Source organism: Neofelis nebulosa, chromosome 5 (genome assembly GCF_028018385.1).
Source record: "Neofelis nebulosa isolate mNeoNeb1 chromosome 5, mNeoNeb1.pri, whole genome shotgun sequence".
In the NCBI taxonomy this organism is placed as follows: Eukaryota; Metazoa; Chordata; class Mammalia; order Carnivora; family Felidae; genus Neofelis; species Neofelis nebulosa.
In genome coordinates this window covers 98,348,517-98,362,341 of record NC_080786.1, presented here as the reverse complement: position 1 = coordinate 98,362,341, position 13,825 = coordinate 98,348,517, and the positions used below count along the sequence as shown (strand labels likewise).

Sequence of the window (13,825 nt, the reverse complement as noted above, 5' to 3'; positions counted from 1 at the left end):
TTGTGTTCTACTTGGAGTCACAGGAAACAACATAATTTATCTTCCATGTGACAGTCCTTAGTGTACTTGAACATAGTTATCATATTCATTCCTCAAGAATTTCTTTCTTTATTTTTTTTAAGTGTATTTATTTATTTAGAAAGAGACAGAGACAGCATAAGTGGGGGAGGGGCAAGGAGAGAGAATCCCAAACAGGCTCTGCACTGTCAGCACAAAGCCCAATGCAGGGCTCGAATTCATGAACCCGTGAGATCATGGCCTGAACTGAAACCGACAGTCAGATGCTTAACCGACTGAGCCACCCAGGGGCCCTGTGAATTTCTTTTTTTTAATGTTTATTTATTTATTTTGAGAGAGAGATAATGAGAGCAAGAGCACCAGGGGAGGGGCAGAGAGAGACAGAGAGAGAGAATCCCACGCAGGTTCTGTGCTGTCAGCGCAGAGCCCGATGTGGAGTTTGATCTCACAAACTGTGAAGATCATGACCTGAGCTGAGATCAAGAGTTGTACATTCAACCAAGTGAGCCACCCAGGTGCCCCCATTCTTCATGAATTTCTAAACAATCCCAGTTCCCTTAACCATTCCTTGTATCACATGTTTCATTTCCCTATCATTCTGGTCACTTTCCTCTGAAGATGTTCCTGTTTGTTTAGGTTTCTTATACTGGCTTGTTAAGCCATATACCACCCATATAACTCATGAATAGTCTTTAAAAATATGAAGACAAAGTCTGGCCTTTATTCATTTTAGAACTTTCCTCTAGCTAGATGTATCCCATTGCTCCCATTTTCCGAGATGCCTTTGGAATTTGATTACTTAATTCAACAACTTTTCAATGCATTTGGATTCACGTCATCTGCAACTCTGATGGACGTGCTTTCATCCCAGTAATTGAAAAAAAATGGTGGCCAAGAGAAGGCTTAGGTTATTCCTGAAATATTCCATAGGACTCCCTTCTAGTATGACATTGAGACATTTATTTGCACTTAATAGTGTGGTCATTCAACCAGTTACTAATCCATCTGTACATCTAACCAGGCAAGATCAGATCACATATTGTAGACCTGCTTTCACTGAAGCCATTCTGGTTTCTAGCAAGAACCACTTCTTCCAGAGGAATCATAAACCATTGCTTTATGCTTTATTGTTTTAATAATACATTCTAGGCCTTTGCTCAGGACCGACATCATGTTGTTTGTCCTTATAAACTACCTTCTTCTACTTTCTAAAAATCAGAACATATTCTACATCTCTAGTCATCTAACTTTTTTGTTTGTTTGTTTTTTGCTTTTCCTCAGATATGAATGGCAGTAATTAGTCATCTTATTGACAAATCTTCTCACTAGCTTATGATTCTCTAGCCCTATTTTCAGGCTCTTCTCCTTTTCCTTTTTCATATTTCCTGCCAAGGAAGAGAGTCACTCATGTGTAATCATGGACTGCATCCAGAGATGGCATGCTGGTCAGAGGTGGATCTGCAAACTAAAAGAGTAGGAGAACTTAAGGTGTTGTCCTTGGGCCTGGGTGTATTGCCAGTGGAGAATGGGCTGTGATTAGGTGAGGCTTTGCTTCCATCTCTATGCATGGCTCTGCCTGGCTTCTGTTGTTGACTTCTAGCTGTGCAACTGGACATGGTTACATCCTTTTCTTATTCACTCTGGATGATTTTCTTTGCAAAAGATTCAAGACAGCTTTGTATTTTTCAGTCTTTAACAGAGAAAGGTTGTGACATATAATACTTTTATTTTCCCATGAAACCTTCTCTGAGGCAGGCATGTACCCCGACCTTTACCTAATCAAGAAAAGTTGTTTGGGGGATGGGAAATGGGAAGGCAGGTTGGACTTTAAATGCACAAATCACTTCTAATAAAAACACTAAGATTCAGGTGCCTGAGGTTAGAAATACTGGAGGGAATTCAATTACACTAATTAATATTTAAGAAGGGCTAGAGATCACATACTGAATGTGGGAAACTAGGCCAGTCAGACACGAGCATATGGGGAGGGCAAGATCAACTGATAAAAGTAACAAACAAATCATACATAAATGCTGCAACAGGAATGAAATAGAGAATAGGAAATAAATGTTTCAACAGACACTGAAGAGGAGGTAAATGGTCTACCACATAAAAGCAAAATGTTCTAACACACACGAGACATTTTATTGGCTTTATGTAAACACCTATATTATAAAAAAATGATCTTTTTCAAGTAAGTTAGCAGAAATGTTACCTATTTGTATAAACAGACTTAGTTTGGGTTCTGTGAATTCACAGCATACTATATTGCTTTTGTTTCCTCACTGGCTCATCAAGTAGTGGTCTCAGTGAGGCATGATGCTCATACTGGGGAGCTCCCTAACGGCTAAGCTTACCTGGATACCCCAAACCTACGGAAGGGTGGAAAGCAACAGCGTATTCTGAGTTCTACACAAGTTTTTCTTGCTCTGGCTCTGATATCATTTGGTTGGTGTCATAGCTTATGCCACATTCTCTCTTTGGACTTGATTTTGTATTTGTGGCCCAGAGAGTCAATTCTGATTTTTGGCCACTCTTCTGCACACTTCAATGCTTTCAGAGAAGGCACTAGTAGTACCAGAACTATCTTGCCTCTATCACGTAAACGGCTCCTTCTTCCACACTAGCATTTACCTCACCTTTTCACTTCTTCTCTACCTCTAAGCCTCCTCCCCCTCCTTCCCTTTGCTCTAGTTTATCAGAAGGTCCTGTCCCTGAACCTTATTCCACCTCTCCAGCACTCATTCTTTCAAAGTGCCACCCTCAAAAGCCACAATTTGTGGATTCACAGCCCCATCTTGGAAGCTCTGAAAACTGGAAGCCCAGAGAATTCACTGAACCGTTTTTGTTATCAACATCATCATGTGGGAACAGAAGTAGAAACATAGAGCGATAGATGAGAGGGGGGTTGAAACTGTGATTTGGGCCCTTTTTGCAAATTCTCTAGTGTGCACAGATGGTAACTATGACTGAACGAACCCCATGTCTATACACAATGTGTAATATTAGTCTCATGAAGAGAACAAAGCAAAGAAACAAAAACAAGATTCTTGCCCTTTAGGACTTTAACCTCTAGCTGAAGAAAGAATTCAAATATACCAAAACCCACAAGAAAAAGCATCCCTAAAGGGTTGAATTGTCCTCAAATAATAGAGGAACAGAGAGGAAAAAATAAGGTTACTTCCTAAAAATTTGAACCAAAGTAGTGGTTTTCAAACTATGCTTCATGGTCCCCAAGCTCACAAACAGATGATTACAAAGAGATGACTGAGCTGTTAAATGTTTAATTAAAATGTAAATTTATAATTGTGATAAAAATGGCATGCAAATTAAATGTATTATGTAATTTTATTTTATTTCCTATTTCAAGTTTTTATTTAAATTCCAGTTAGTTAACATACAGTGTACTATTTCAGGTGTAGAATTTAGTGATTCATCACTTATATACAACACCCCCACTGCTCATCACAAGTGCCCTCCAAGTACCCATCACCCATTTGACTGGAAAACAGACTATTAACTAGAGAGAACAAACTGAGGGTTGCTGGAAGGAAGATGGGCAGGGGATGGGTTAAATGTATTTATGTAATTTTAAAAAACATATTGGAGACTAATGTGTTGCTAATAGATAAGTACATACAATAGGTTTAACTAGTTTTCATGTAGGCCTCAAATTAAGACCCTGATATCAGAAGGCCAGCTGTTCAAAACAAACAAAAAACTGTTGGTATCTGCAATTGCTTACGCGTATCTCCTGATTTTCTTGACACCATAAGTACTCCATCCCTCATGCAAAAATACACTGAGCTTAGTCTGCTATAATAAACCAGTCCTGAGTTTCCACTTCTTCTCATATTCACCTTTATATTCTTAGTAATTGACTTTTATAATATTAAAATGATACATAATTTTAATTTATAATACAAGTTTAATAAAATACTACTCTTACTGGTTCATATATAAAGGCTCCAATCATTTATTTTGAAAAGAGGATTCTGTTGTTAAAAGAAATATGAAAAATCTCTGGATCAGAAAATTTGCATGAACCCTCCAATTCAAGGCAGTACAATTCTCATGCATCTGGCTCCAGAATACTCAATTTCTGAATTTAGTGACTTGCTGGCTTAGAACATTGTATACAGCAGATATATTGGGCCCAAACTAGATTTCATATATTGGTTATTATCCCTTCAGGCTGAAGAAAGATGGTATTTTTACATTGAGGAATAGATTACCATGAAAACATCATGCAATCAAAAAAGTCACCTTGTCTTAAGTTTACTGAGTACATGAAATTTACCAGATAGTCTTAGAAAGCCAGATCATCAGAATTTAATATATTAGTTTAAAATTTAACCAGTACTAACCAAAAAATAAGTCAATGGAAACTTCTTTATTTAAGGACTGCTTTTATTAATTATGTAATACATGGATATTTATTCATTTATTTTACATTTACTCAAAATATATATGTCAAAAGACTCCAGAAGACTTTTTTGCTATCTAACATTAATCAGTCATTATTTCATGTTAAAAAAAGAGTGAGCCAAAAACGACTTTCCACCACTACAGAGAATGAAACTAGCAAACTTGAGTTGAAAGATCCATTTTCCAAAACCTGAACCATGCTCTACCATGGAAATATTTCAAAATTTCTTAACACTGAAGTATATGTCAATAATAAATTGACTTTAAGGTCTTTCATGGTCTCTACTATACAGTAGTCAAACTGGAATTTTGCATGTATTTATTTTTTAAAGGCTGTAACTTGTAAAGTACCATAGCATAAAGGTTACAGATGTACCTGAGTTTCTGTTTGAGCTCTACAGTCCTAGCTATGAGACCCTAGGCAAATTACTTAAGCTGTTTAAACCTCAGCCTTTTGCTTCCATAAAATGGAAGAAATAATTAAAATGCTGATTCGTATAGATTTGTCAGAGGAATTAAACGTATAAAATAATGAATGAAAGTTGTTTAACATGTTGCCTAGAACATAAAATGCTCTTAATAAATATTAACTATATTTATTAAAATTGCTCAGCACCTAAAAGCCAGTTGTTTTCTGATTTTTCCTATAACCTGATTTTACTCATAATTAATTAACTACATGTTCTTCCCTTTAAGAATAATGTTCTATTTATGGGGCACCTGGGCGCCTAGATGGCTCAGTCGGTTAAGTGTCTGACTGCAGCTTAGGTCATGATCTCATGGCTCGTGAGTTCGAGCCCTGTGTCGGGCTTTATGCTGACAGCTCAGAGACTGGAGCCTGCTTCCGATTCTGTGTCTCCCTCTTTCTCTGTTCTTACCCGGCTCACACTCTGTCTCTCTCTCTCTCAAAAAAAAAAATATATATATATATATATTTTTAAAAAATTAAAAAAAAAATAATGTTCTATTTAGATTTCTTTTTCTTTGTTTCTAGAATGTTCTCTGATATGTTATCAGAGAATGTTATCAGATAGGATTGCAGGGCTTCATTTTGATAGTACTGTACTTGCTTTTCTTTGAATGCTTGTGTTATTTTCTCGTTCCTACTCAGTGATTTAAAAAGTAAAACTCAAAGAAGAACTAAAAATTATGAGGAATTTATTGAGACTAATGGTTATCAAAATTGGGCAAAAAAGAATGTTATTAAAAATAAATCACACCAAGGGAGAGCAGCTGATGACAGCAGCTGTGAAATGACTGTACATGGTGGGAATCAGTGAACCCCAAAGAAACAAAAGAAAAAAAAAAGGAAGGCCATGAAACTTACATGATTTACAAGGAAGGCCTAAGCTTAATGAACAGACTCTTTAGACTACAGGAGCCAGGGAAGTCATTTCTGGATGAATATTTGCACAAGACAGTAACACTGGAAGGACTGATATTCTCTGATCAAATGGAAACTACTAGTAAGAAAAGAAAGAGAAATAAGACAACTGAAAATTTTTACTGCATTTTATTTCATTACTGCTTTACCTGCACTGAGGGCACAACATCTTCATGTAATATACTGATATAGATGGGATGCCGAAAAAAATGCTTGGTGCTGATGGAAATAGCAATAAGGATGATATATTTTTAAGAGGCAAAGTTAGAAATTCATGGGCAAGATAAATTAAAGTTAGAACCCATTTGGCAGACATTGGGACAGGGTATTCTATGACACAAAAGCTTTTCTTAAATAGGACTCTAAGAATTTAGCTGTTTGAAAAACATTTCAAGTAGGCAATAACAAAAACAAAAACAAAAACAAATAGTTGCTTTACTGCAAGGATGCACACAGGCTTACAACTTTTTGCCTTGTGCCTAGATATGGACCTGCCTCTCAACCTCCACAAGCAGTAAATTCAGTTAAAAACTAAAAATTAAGATGGTACTATAACATCATGCTCGAGAGAATAAAATATCAAGATGATGAACAAAACCAGCTGAAATGGGACTAGCAACTTAACCCAAGTCAAGGAAGCAGTCTACAGTGTTAAAACAAAAATACTACTAAACAGAACCAAACATGCTACTCATGGGACCAACACGTGAATTTTTTTCCTGAGAATCTAAGTGGATAATGCCTATGAGATTACTCTAAATGTGTAGATTGTTTTCAGAATTGCCACTGTTTCCAAATGAAATTTAAAGACATTTTATGAACCACGTGAAACCTTATAAAAAAGGAAGTCTTTAAGCCAAAAACAAAAGGCTGGCCTAATTAAGAAAAGAAAATTTAAGTCAGTCACAAGTGTTAGATCACATTAATTCAGAGAGACATAGTCTGAAGTATTTCCATTAAAACCCTGATAGCTTCCCTTCTTGAGAAGAAATCACTCTTCCCTGCTAAAACAAACAAACAAACAAACAAACTATATTTAGTTGTAAACCAGTACTCAATGTATATTCACTTGAAATCTCCATGTAGGAAAAAAACAAAAAAAAACCCCAAACCACCAAAACGCTTTCATCTCCATTCCAATATGAGCTATATAAACTTCTAAAATCATCTTAGAAAGAAAAACATCATTCGCTCTTCTTATTAAGTATTGTTGCTTTTTTCAGTATTTGGACATTTTAAAAATAACAATATGCAAGAGTATGATGTCATAGTGAATATAACCACCAGGTCAATATGATAATTTAATGTATGACTTTAAAATTGAGCTTTCCTTTAATCCTACTATTCTATAAATAACTTCATCATTCTGTCATGATTAAAATATCTTTTCATCAAATTTGATATAAATGCACTAGGTATGGTAAATATATTTCTGGCTTAAAATGGCAACAATGCAAATTGTATGATAAAGACTATATCATTGTCCCACTTTCATTTTGATAAAATCTCTTTTTTGGTGATATCATTTCATGTTAGGCTTTTTTGTGCTGCTTAATATTATAATTAATAATTCATATTTTTTCTTTCCCCTCTCACTCTGACAACTTTTATTTTTAATCGGTGGGCATGTGCCAAATTGGTTTGTTATTTATTTATAATGTAAAATGACAAGGAAATTGAATATGTGGAATAAGAGAGAGATTTTCTTTCATATGACAAAAAATTCTTAGCAATGGGATATTTCTTGCTTATCCTTATGGACTCAAGAATTTTCGAGGTTAGATCAGATGGCACCAGTACTTCATATGCAACATGTAATAGACATATTAAATGGAACTGTTCACTTATGTTTTTAAAATTCATTTTAGTTTTGTGAAGACAGCTGGGCACATGCATAAAAAAGAGAACAAAAAATAACAAAATTTGTAAAAGACTCCTTATTCCGATAGATCCTATAGTGCCAAATTAAGTAAAAATTCTGACCAAACAGCTCTATTTGTATTCTTTCCTAAATGCTAAAACATGCAAATTTAGTAAGAACAAACAGATAAAATTTTAAAGATATGGAATCTCCATTAAAACAAATAAAAAGTTCTGTCTTGCAGGGCTTTACAGAGCCTTAAATAATCCCTTCAGTTTTCCCCATAACCAGAAGCCACATAGTTTAAAGGCTAGAGCATTGAATGGCTATGACAGTAAATTCCGAGAATGGTCTCAAGGCCATCAGCAACCAAATCACCAGAGGAGCTAGTTAGAATGAAGAATCACAGGTCCATCCACGAACTACTGTGGAATCAGAATCTGTAGGGATATGACCCTAGAATTTGCAGCCAGCTCCTGAGGTAGAATTAACTTTGAGAACAGTCTTATGCCAAAAACCTGCATCTTCCCCAGAGCTTCCCCTTGTCAGATAAGCCTTTTCAATTCATCCTTTGAGTTGAACATTGGAGAATTCACATAACATAACACAAATAATACGCTTCCTGCAAGATGTCTCCCATTTCTCCCATTAATTTAAAAACCATAGTCCACTGCCACTGCCCTGCTTAAGGCCCCTTCTCTCTGGCTCTACCTTTGTTGTCAACCTGTACAAAACAATCAGACTGTGACATCATCCAATTAGTCTCCATCATTTGGAACAAGAAACTTTTTCCCAAGGATTTGGTCCAAATTTCCATTTAAAACTTGATCATTAACAGACTGTATTTGTATCTAATATTGAACACTTAAAAATAACTTGATGACCTTAATTATTTTGATCGGTATTAACATGTAGGAGGTTGTAAGTTGACATTGAGCCAAACATGGGAACTGATGCACAGGGAAGTTAAATCCTTTAACCTTAGTTAACTCATTTAGTGGCAGAATCTGAACTAGAGCATATACATTCTAACATTATACCACCGTGCCTTTCAACCTGCTCCTTGAGCAAACTTTCTCCTGCCTTTATAGAAAATGCCTATTTTATGGGCTCTGTATCTCTGAGATATTTCATTTAGACTTTGTGTACATGGTGTTTATCTTTCAAAATGAATTATGAAAAAAAAATTTTACTGTAGGATTATTTAATCTGGGGTGGTCGAGTTAAAATGGCAATAATAGTGATGCTGACGCCAGTCTTGTGAGGCACTATCTCTGACCCGATAATAGCTCACTTTTAAAAAAACTTAAAAAAAAATCATTTTGAATTTCCATAATTCACTTTAATGACACTTTTGGTTAGCACTTTTGGTGCTAACATGGATTTAAGAAAGAAACATAACTGCTGCCATGTTGAATGTGTATCAAAAAAACTACTAATAGTCTTGACTACTACTTGGTTAGCTATATTTCACTATTTGAATGTAACTATGGAAAGTGGTGTTCTAGAATCTCATTCATAATAACTTCCATATAACAAAAGGAAATAGAAACTATTAGCATAGGTATAATGTTAATGAACTGGTAAGTTTTCAATAGAGATTTATCAGACCAGATTATTTGAAAATGTTCCCTGTCTATAGGAAGAATACAATGCCCCCCCCACACACACACATACACACCCACACATGACCATATCAAAATTATTCATATTTAAGTTTCCAGGGAAGAAGGCCAATAAATTTGTTTGTCAAGCACTTTTGCTTAAATGGTATTATAGGATCTTTTACAAATGGAAGTTGATTCAGATTTTAGTATACTCTGATCCCTGGAGTTTAGGGCAGGGGTGAGCTAAGGAAAAGGAGAGTAGGCAGAGAATGTGTGTGTTGTGGGGGCTTGGAGTGTGTGCACTTGTGTGAATTTAAGTACCCTGAATTTAATGAAGAAAAATTTCATTATTCTGTGTTTATATATCTTTGTGTGAAACAAGTACTTTTCTCCATAACTGGAGTTTACATAGGCTCTATCATAACACCCTTTGAGAATCCCTTTAAACATCAAAATGGATTTTTCCAAATAAAAAATCCCATGATTTAGCTTTATTAACATCTGAATGAATGTTTCCATTGAGTTGTCCAGAAGAGGGACTGAGTAAGGTTTAGAGAGCAATTTTTTTTCATGATGATTGGTAGCAATGTTTCCCTTCTATCAGAAAGCAAGCTATAGACATACAAAGCATTAGATATACACCTAGATAAAAGTAATATTGCAGAATCCAACTGGTATCCGAGAGGTGAGGACAGGCTGAGATGGACTCCTTGGCTTCCTTATGTCCAAAAATTTTCTGTTTCCTTATTTCCTATGGTTACCACCATGGAACATGTTAAAATCTCAGTAGGGACTCTGCTTCAACTTTTCCTTTCAAAACACAGTGAAAAAGCTTAATGGAAAAAAAATGTCCTTCCTATCTCCATGCCAGGCACAGTGTAAGATCCACAAACTTAAAAGCCAGGCAAATAGTCTTTTATGTGCCCCAAAGCTCGGCAAGTGACCTAGTGCTACAAAAATTCCCAAATAGGCATGTGACCTGACTAATGTGTGCTGTGAGATGAGTCAAGGAAAATGGAACCATCTGTACTTTTATTGGACAGTCAAATAATTCCCCTCTGTCCATCCAAAAACATAATTGGATACTTTAAGGAAGAAACAAGGGGAGTTTTTTCAAAACATCTAATTTTTTCAATTGGTGACATAAAATATTCTGAAGTGTATAACCTAGTCAACATAGACACAGATAAGCCAACAGGTTTAAAAAAAACCATGGCTGCCTTTAAAAATTGTTATTACTCAACTGTATTAAAGCTTCTTTAAGACTCACAGGAAGAAATCAGGGAGAATGAAGGGAATTGAAACTGTAATCTTTAAGAAGTAGGGTATGGGCACCCTTCCTCCTCTGTGACAAAAGCTACCAATGATTGAACTCTCAGAGTGGGTGATGGCAGAAAACAGAGCAATCACCTGGAAGGCCATATTTTTGTACATGTTTACAAAGCTTTGCCATTTATTTCTTAAGCATATTTGTGAACCATACATCATACTTCCATTACCCCATATGGGAATTACAGTGGATTTGTTCTATTTTTCAAGTTTTTAGTATTGATACGAAGAAGGAAGACAGACTAGCAATAGTTGGTAAAATATAGTAATAAAGGCTGAGTCTGTCAAAGACTGCACCTAACAAAACATGCGTATTTAGGAAGTGAAAGGGCCTGATGGAAAGGAGTAGGATACTACGGGTAAGGTGACAGGCAAGCATCTATACAGAATCCTAAAATATCTGTCTTCCATTTCATAAATTACTCTCTCACTGTACAGATTAAGAAATCAAAGTGCACTATAACATTGGCTAACATGTAAATAGGTCCATACCATAGGCCAGGAACTATGTTAAACATTTAAGTGCATCATCTCATTTAATTCTCACAAATATCTTACAAGGCTAGTGTTATTATTTGCATTTGACAGATGAGAAAACTAAAACTGACAGAGATTAAGTAACTTGTTCAAGTTTGCACCGTAACTGAGTAGAAGCACCAAGAAAGGGATTCAGATCTAATTTCAAAATCCAGGCTCTTTAAGTGCTAGGCCTGTAGTTTTTAACCCAGATAACACATTAGAAACATCTGGAAAACTTTTAAAAACTTCGGATGCTCAGACCCTACCCCCAGAACAGTTAATCCGAAGTTCTTGCACATGGGGCCCAGACATGGGTGTCTGTTTCAAAGCTCCCCTGGGTGACTGTGACCCACAGCCTGGATTGTGAACCATGGCACTATGCTGTCCTGCCCTCTGTGAAGATCAGCAGACCCATGCCAGAGTGAGGTAGCACTAGAAACAGGGTCCTCAACCTCTTTGCAGTGGCTTCTCCCCTTCCCCAACATGTATTCCTCACCAAATTCATCCATCATGACTACATGAAGAAGTAATATACATGTGGAAAGTTTTACAAAGCACTGTCACAGCAGAATATGGTCACAAGTCCACCAAAAAGAACCCGTTCACATCTATCTATGGGCTATGATGAATGAACACAAAGAAGAGTCAAGTTTATTGCTCTTATCCCCAAAAGGGAAGTATAAGGCTGGCCTTAAAAGCCCTTCATACCAAAGCAAGTCACTAAATTTTGGAATGGCCCCTTCTTCTCTTTTCACAAATCCAATAAGAATAGCTACTAGATCCAAGGGGGGAAAGATCCAATTACCACTCCTTTACAAAGCTATTTCACTGAGGATCTCAAGGCAACTGAAAGTCATTCAAAACATAAAAGCAGTAGAACTAAAGAAAAATGTGTGCAGTGGAAAGACAGTAAGATTTCAAGTCAAAAGTCCCAGGTTTTTGACTGCATTCTGCCACTTTACTGCCATGACTTAGATCACTGGGCCTCGGTTTCCTTTTCTGTACTTAAGCTACATCTCCCTTAGTGTAGTGATTTTATAAGTGTGGTTCCCACCAGCATCACCTGGGAACTTGTTACAAATGCAAATCATCACGGGGCGCCTGGGTGGCGCAGTCGGTTAAGCGTCCGACTTCAGCCAGGTCACGATCTCGCGGTCCCTGAGTTCGAGCCCCGCGTCAGGCTCTGGGCTGATGGCTGGGAGCCTGGAGCCTGTTTCCGATTCTGTGTCTCCCTCTCTCTCTGCCCCTCCCCCGTTCATGCTCTGTCTCTCTCTGTCCCAAAAATAAAAAATAAAAAAAACAAAAAACAAAAAAAGTTGAAAAAAAAATTAAAAAAGAAATGCAAATCATCAGTCCCTACCCTAGACTCGGAATCAGAAACTCTGCGGGGCGTGGGGTGGGGTGGGGTGGGGTGGGGTGGGGGGTCCAGCAGTCTGTGTTTTAACAAGCCCTCCAAGTGACTCTGACACATCTACTTCCATAGGGTTGTTGCCTAAGGATAAGAGGAACTTGTACATAAAATTGTTACTTTTCATTACTGTCTGCTTAAGTCAGAATTCTCAAATTCTCTTGCAGAAATATTTAGAGAAATAATGTTATAGTCTACATTAGTTAGATTAATAACCTCAATTCTGAATTTCACTTTGAGTGTGTAGACGAGGCACAAGTCAACCAGAGGTTATGCAATTAGCTTGGAGTCAAAGAGAAAGCAAGTTGTAGAACTGAGAAGGAAACCCCAGAGTGAACTTGATTTTAATTCAATCAAACTGTTAAGGTACCAACCACGCACTTTCATCTATAATCACAATGAACCTTTTTATAAACAAATCTCTATCTTCTTAGCTTAAAAAAATTTTAACAGTGCCTTTTCAAATTTTAAAATGGATTGACTTCTATAATTAGGGGCTAAAGGTAGCTCTGGAAGCAGTAAGAAGTCCCAAGCTTTCTATAGTGAGAAAGGGCAATTGCCCAGACCACTCTTTGTGTGAAGTGCAGACAATACTCCCCTTGCTCACCTCATAATTCTGATTACTGCAACGGTGGAAACCATGATAAATAAAAGTGCATATCTAGTGGTTGGGCTCAATCTCTAATGTTTCTATAATTGTTTCTGTAATATTATTATTTGGATAAGATATATCATAAACTGGATTTTAGGAGATGCTTTGGAATGGTTTTCTTCCCCATGCTTCTGTCAGAAGCACTCTATTTTTTTTTTTTTTTTTTTTTGCTGTAATTTATCTGATATAGCTACTAAGATGCTTGATACTTTTACATGCAAGGGTGCAGAAAAACAAAGACAGGGAATGGGCTGTTAATGAAATTCTCTGATTGTAAAAAGCACTTTGCAATGATCAGGTGGTAAATAATAATAAGAGGAAATAACATAAAGTGCCTAGATGCCATAGCAATAGTCACTATATAAATGCAGAAGAGATCAGACATGAATAGAATTTGCATTTTATGCAGCTTCTGTGTGTGTATATAGAATATACAGTTGCTAATTTTTCCATAACACTGGTAAAATATTGTTCAAAATCTATTCTTGCCATCTTATCACTTTAAAAGACATCATATAGAAACACCCATCTGTCCTAATGAAATGGGAAATGTGTTCAAAGAGACTAGAGAAAGAGCCTCTTTGCACACAGGGGAAAAAAAAAAAAGAGCTCAAATAAA

At 36.4% G+C, this 13,825-nt stretch overlaps 1 protein-coding gene across 43 annotated transcripts in view; it reads right to left on the bottom strand.

Annotated features, from left to right (window-relative positions):
• The window catches only part of ZBTB20 (zinc finger and BTB domain containing 20), a 777,866-nt gene that overhangs the window by 402,192 nt on the left and 361,849 nt on the right, over nucleotides 1–13,825 (bottom strand). The gene's annotated exons all lie outside the window — the stretch shown is intronic.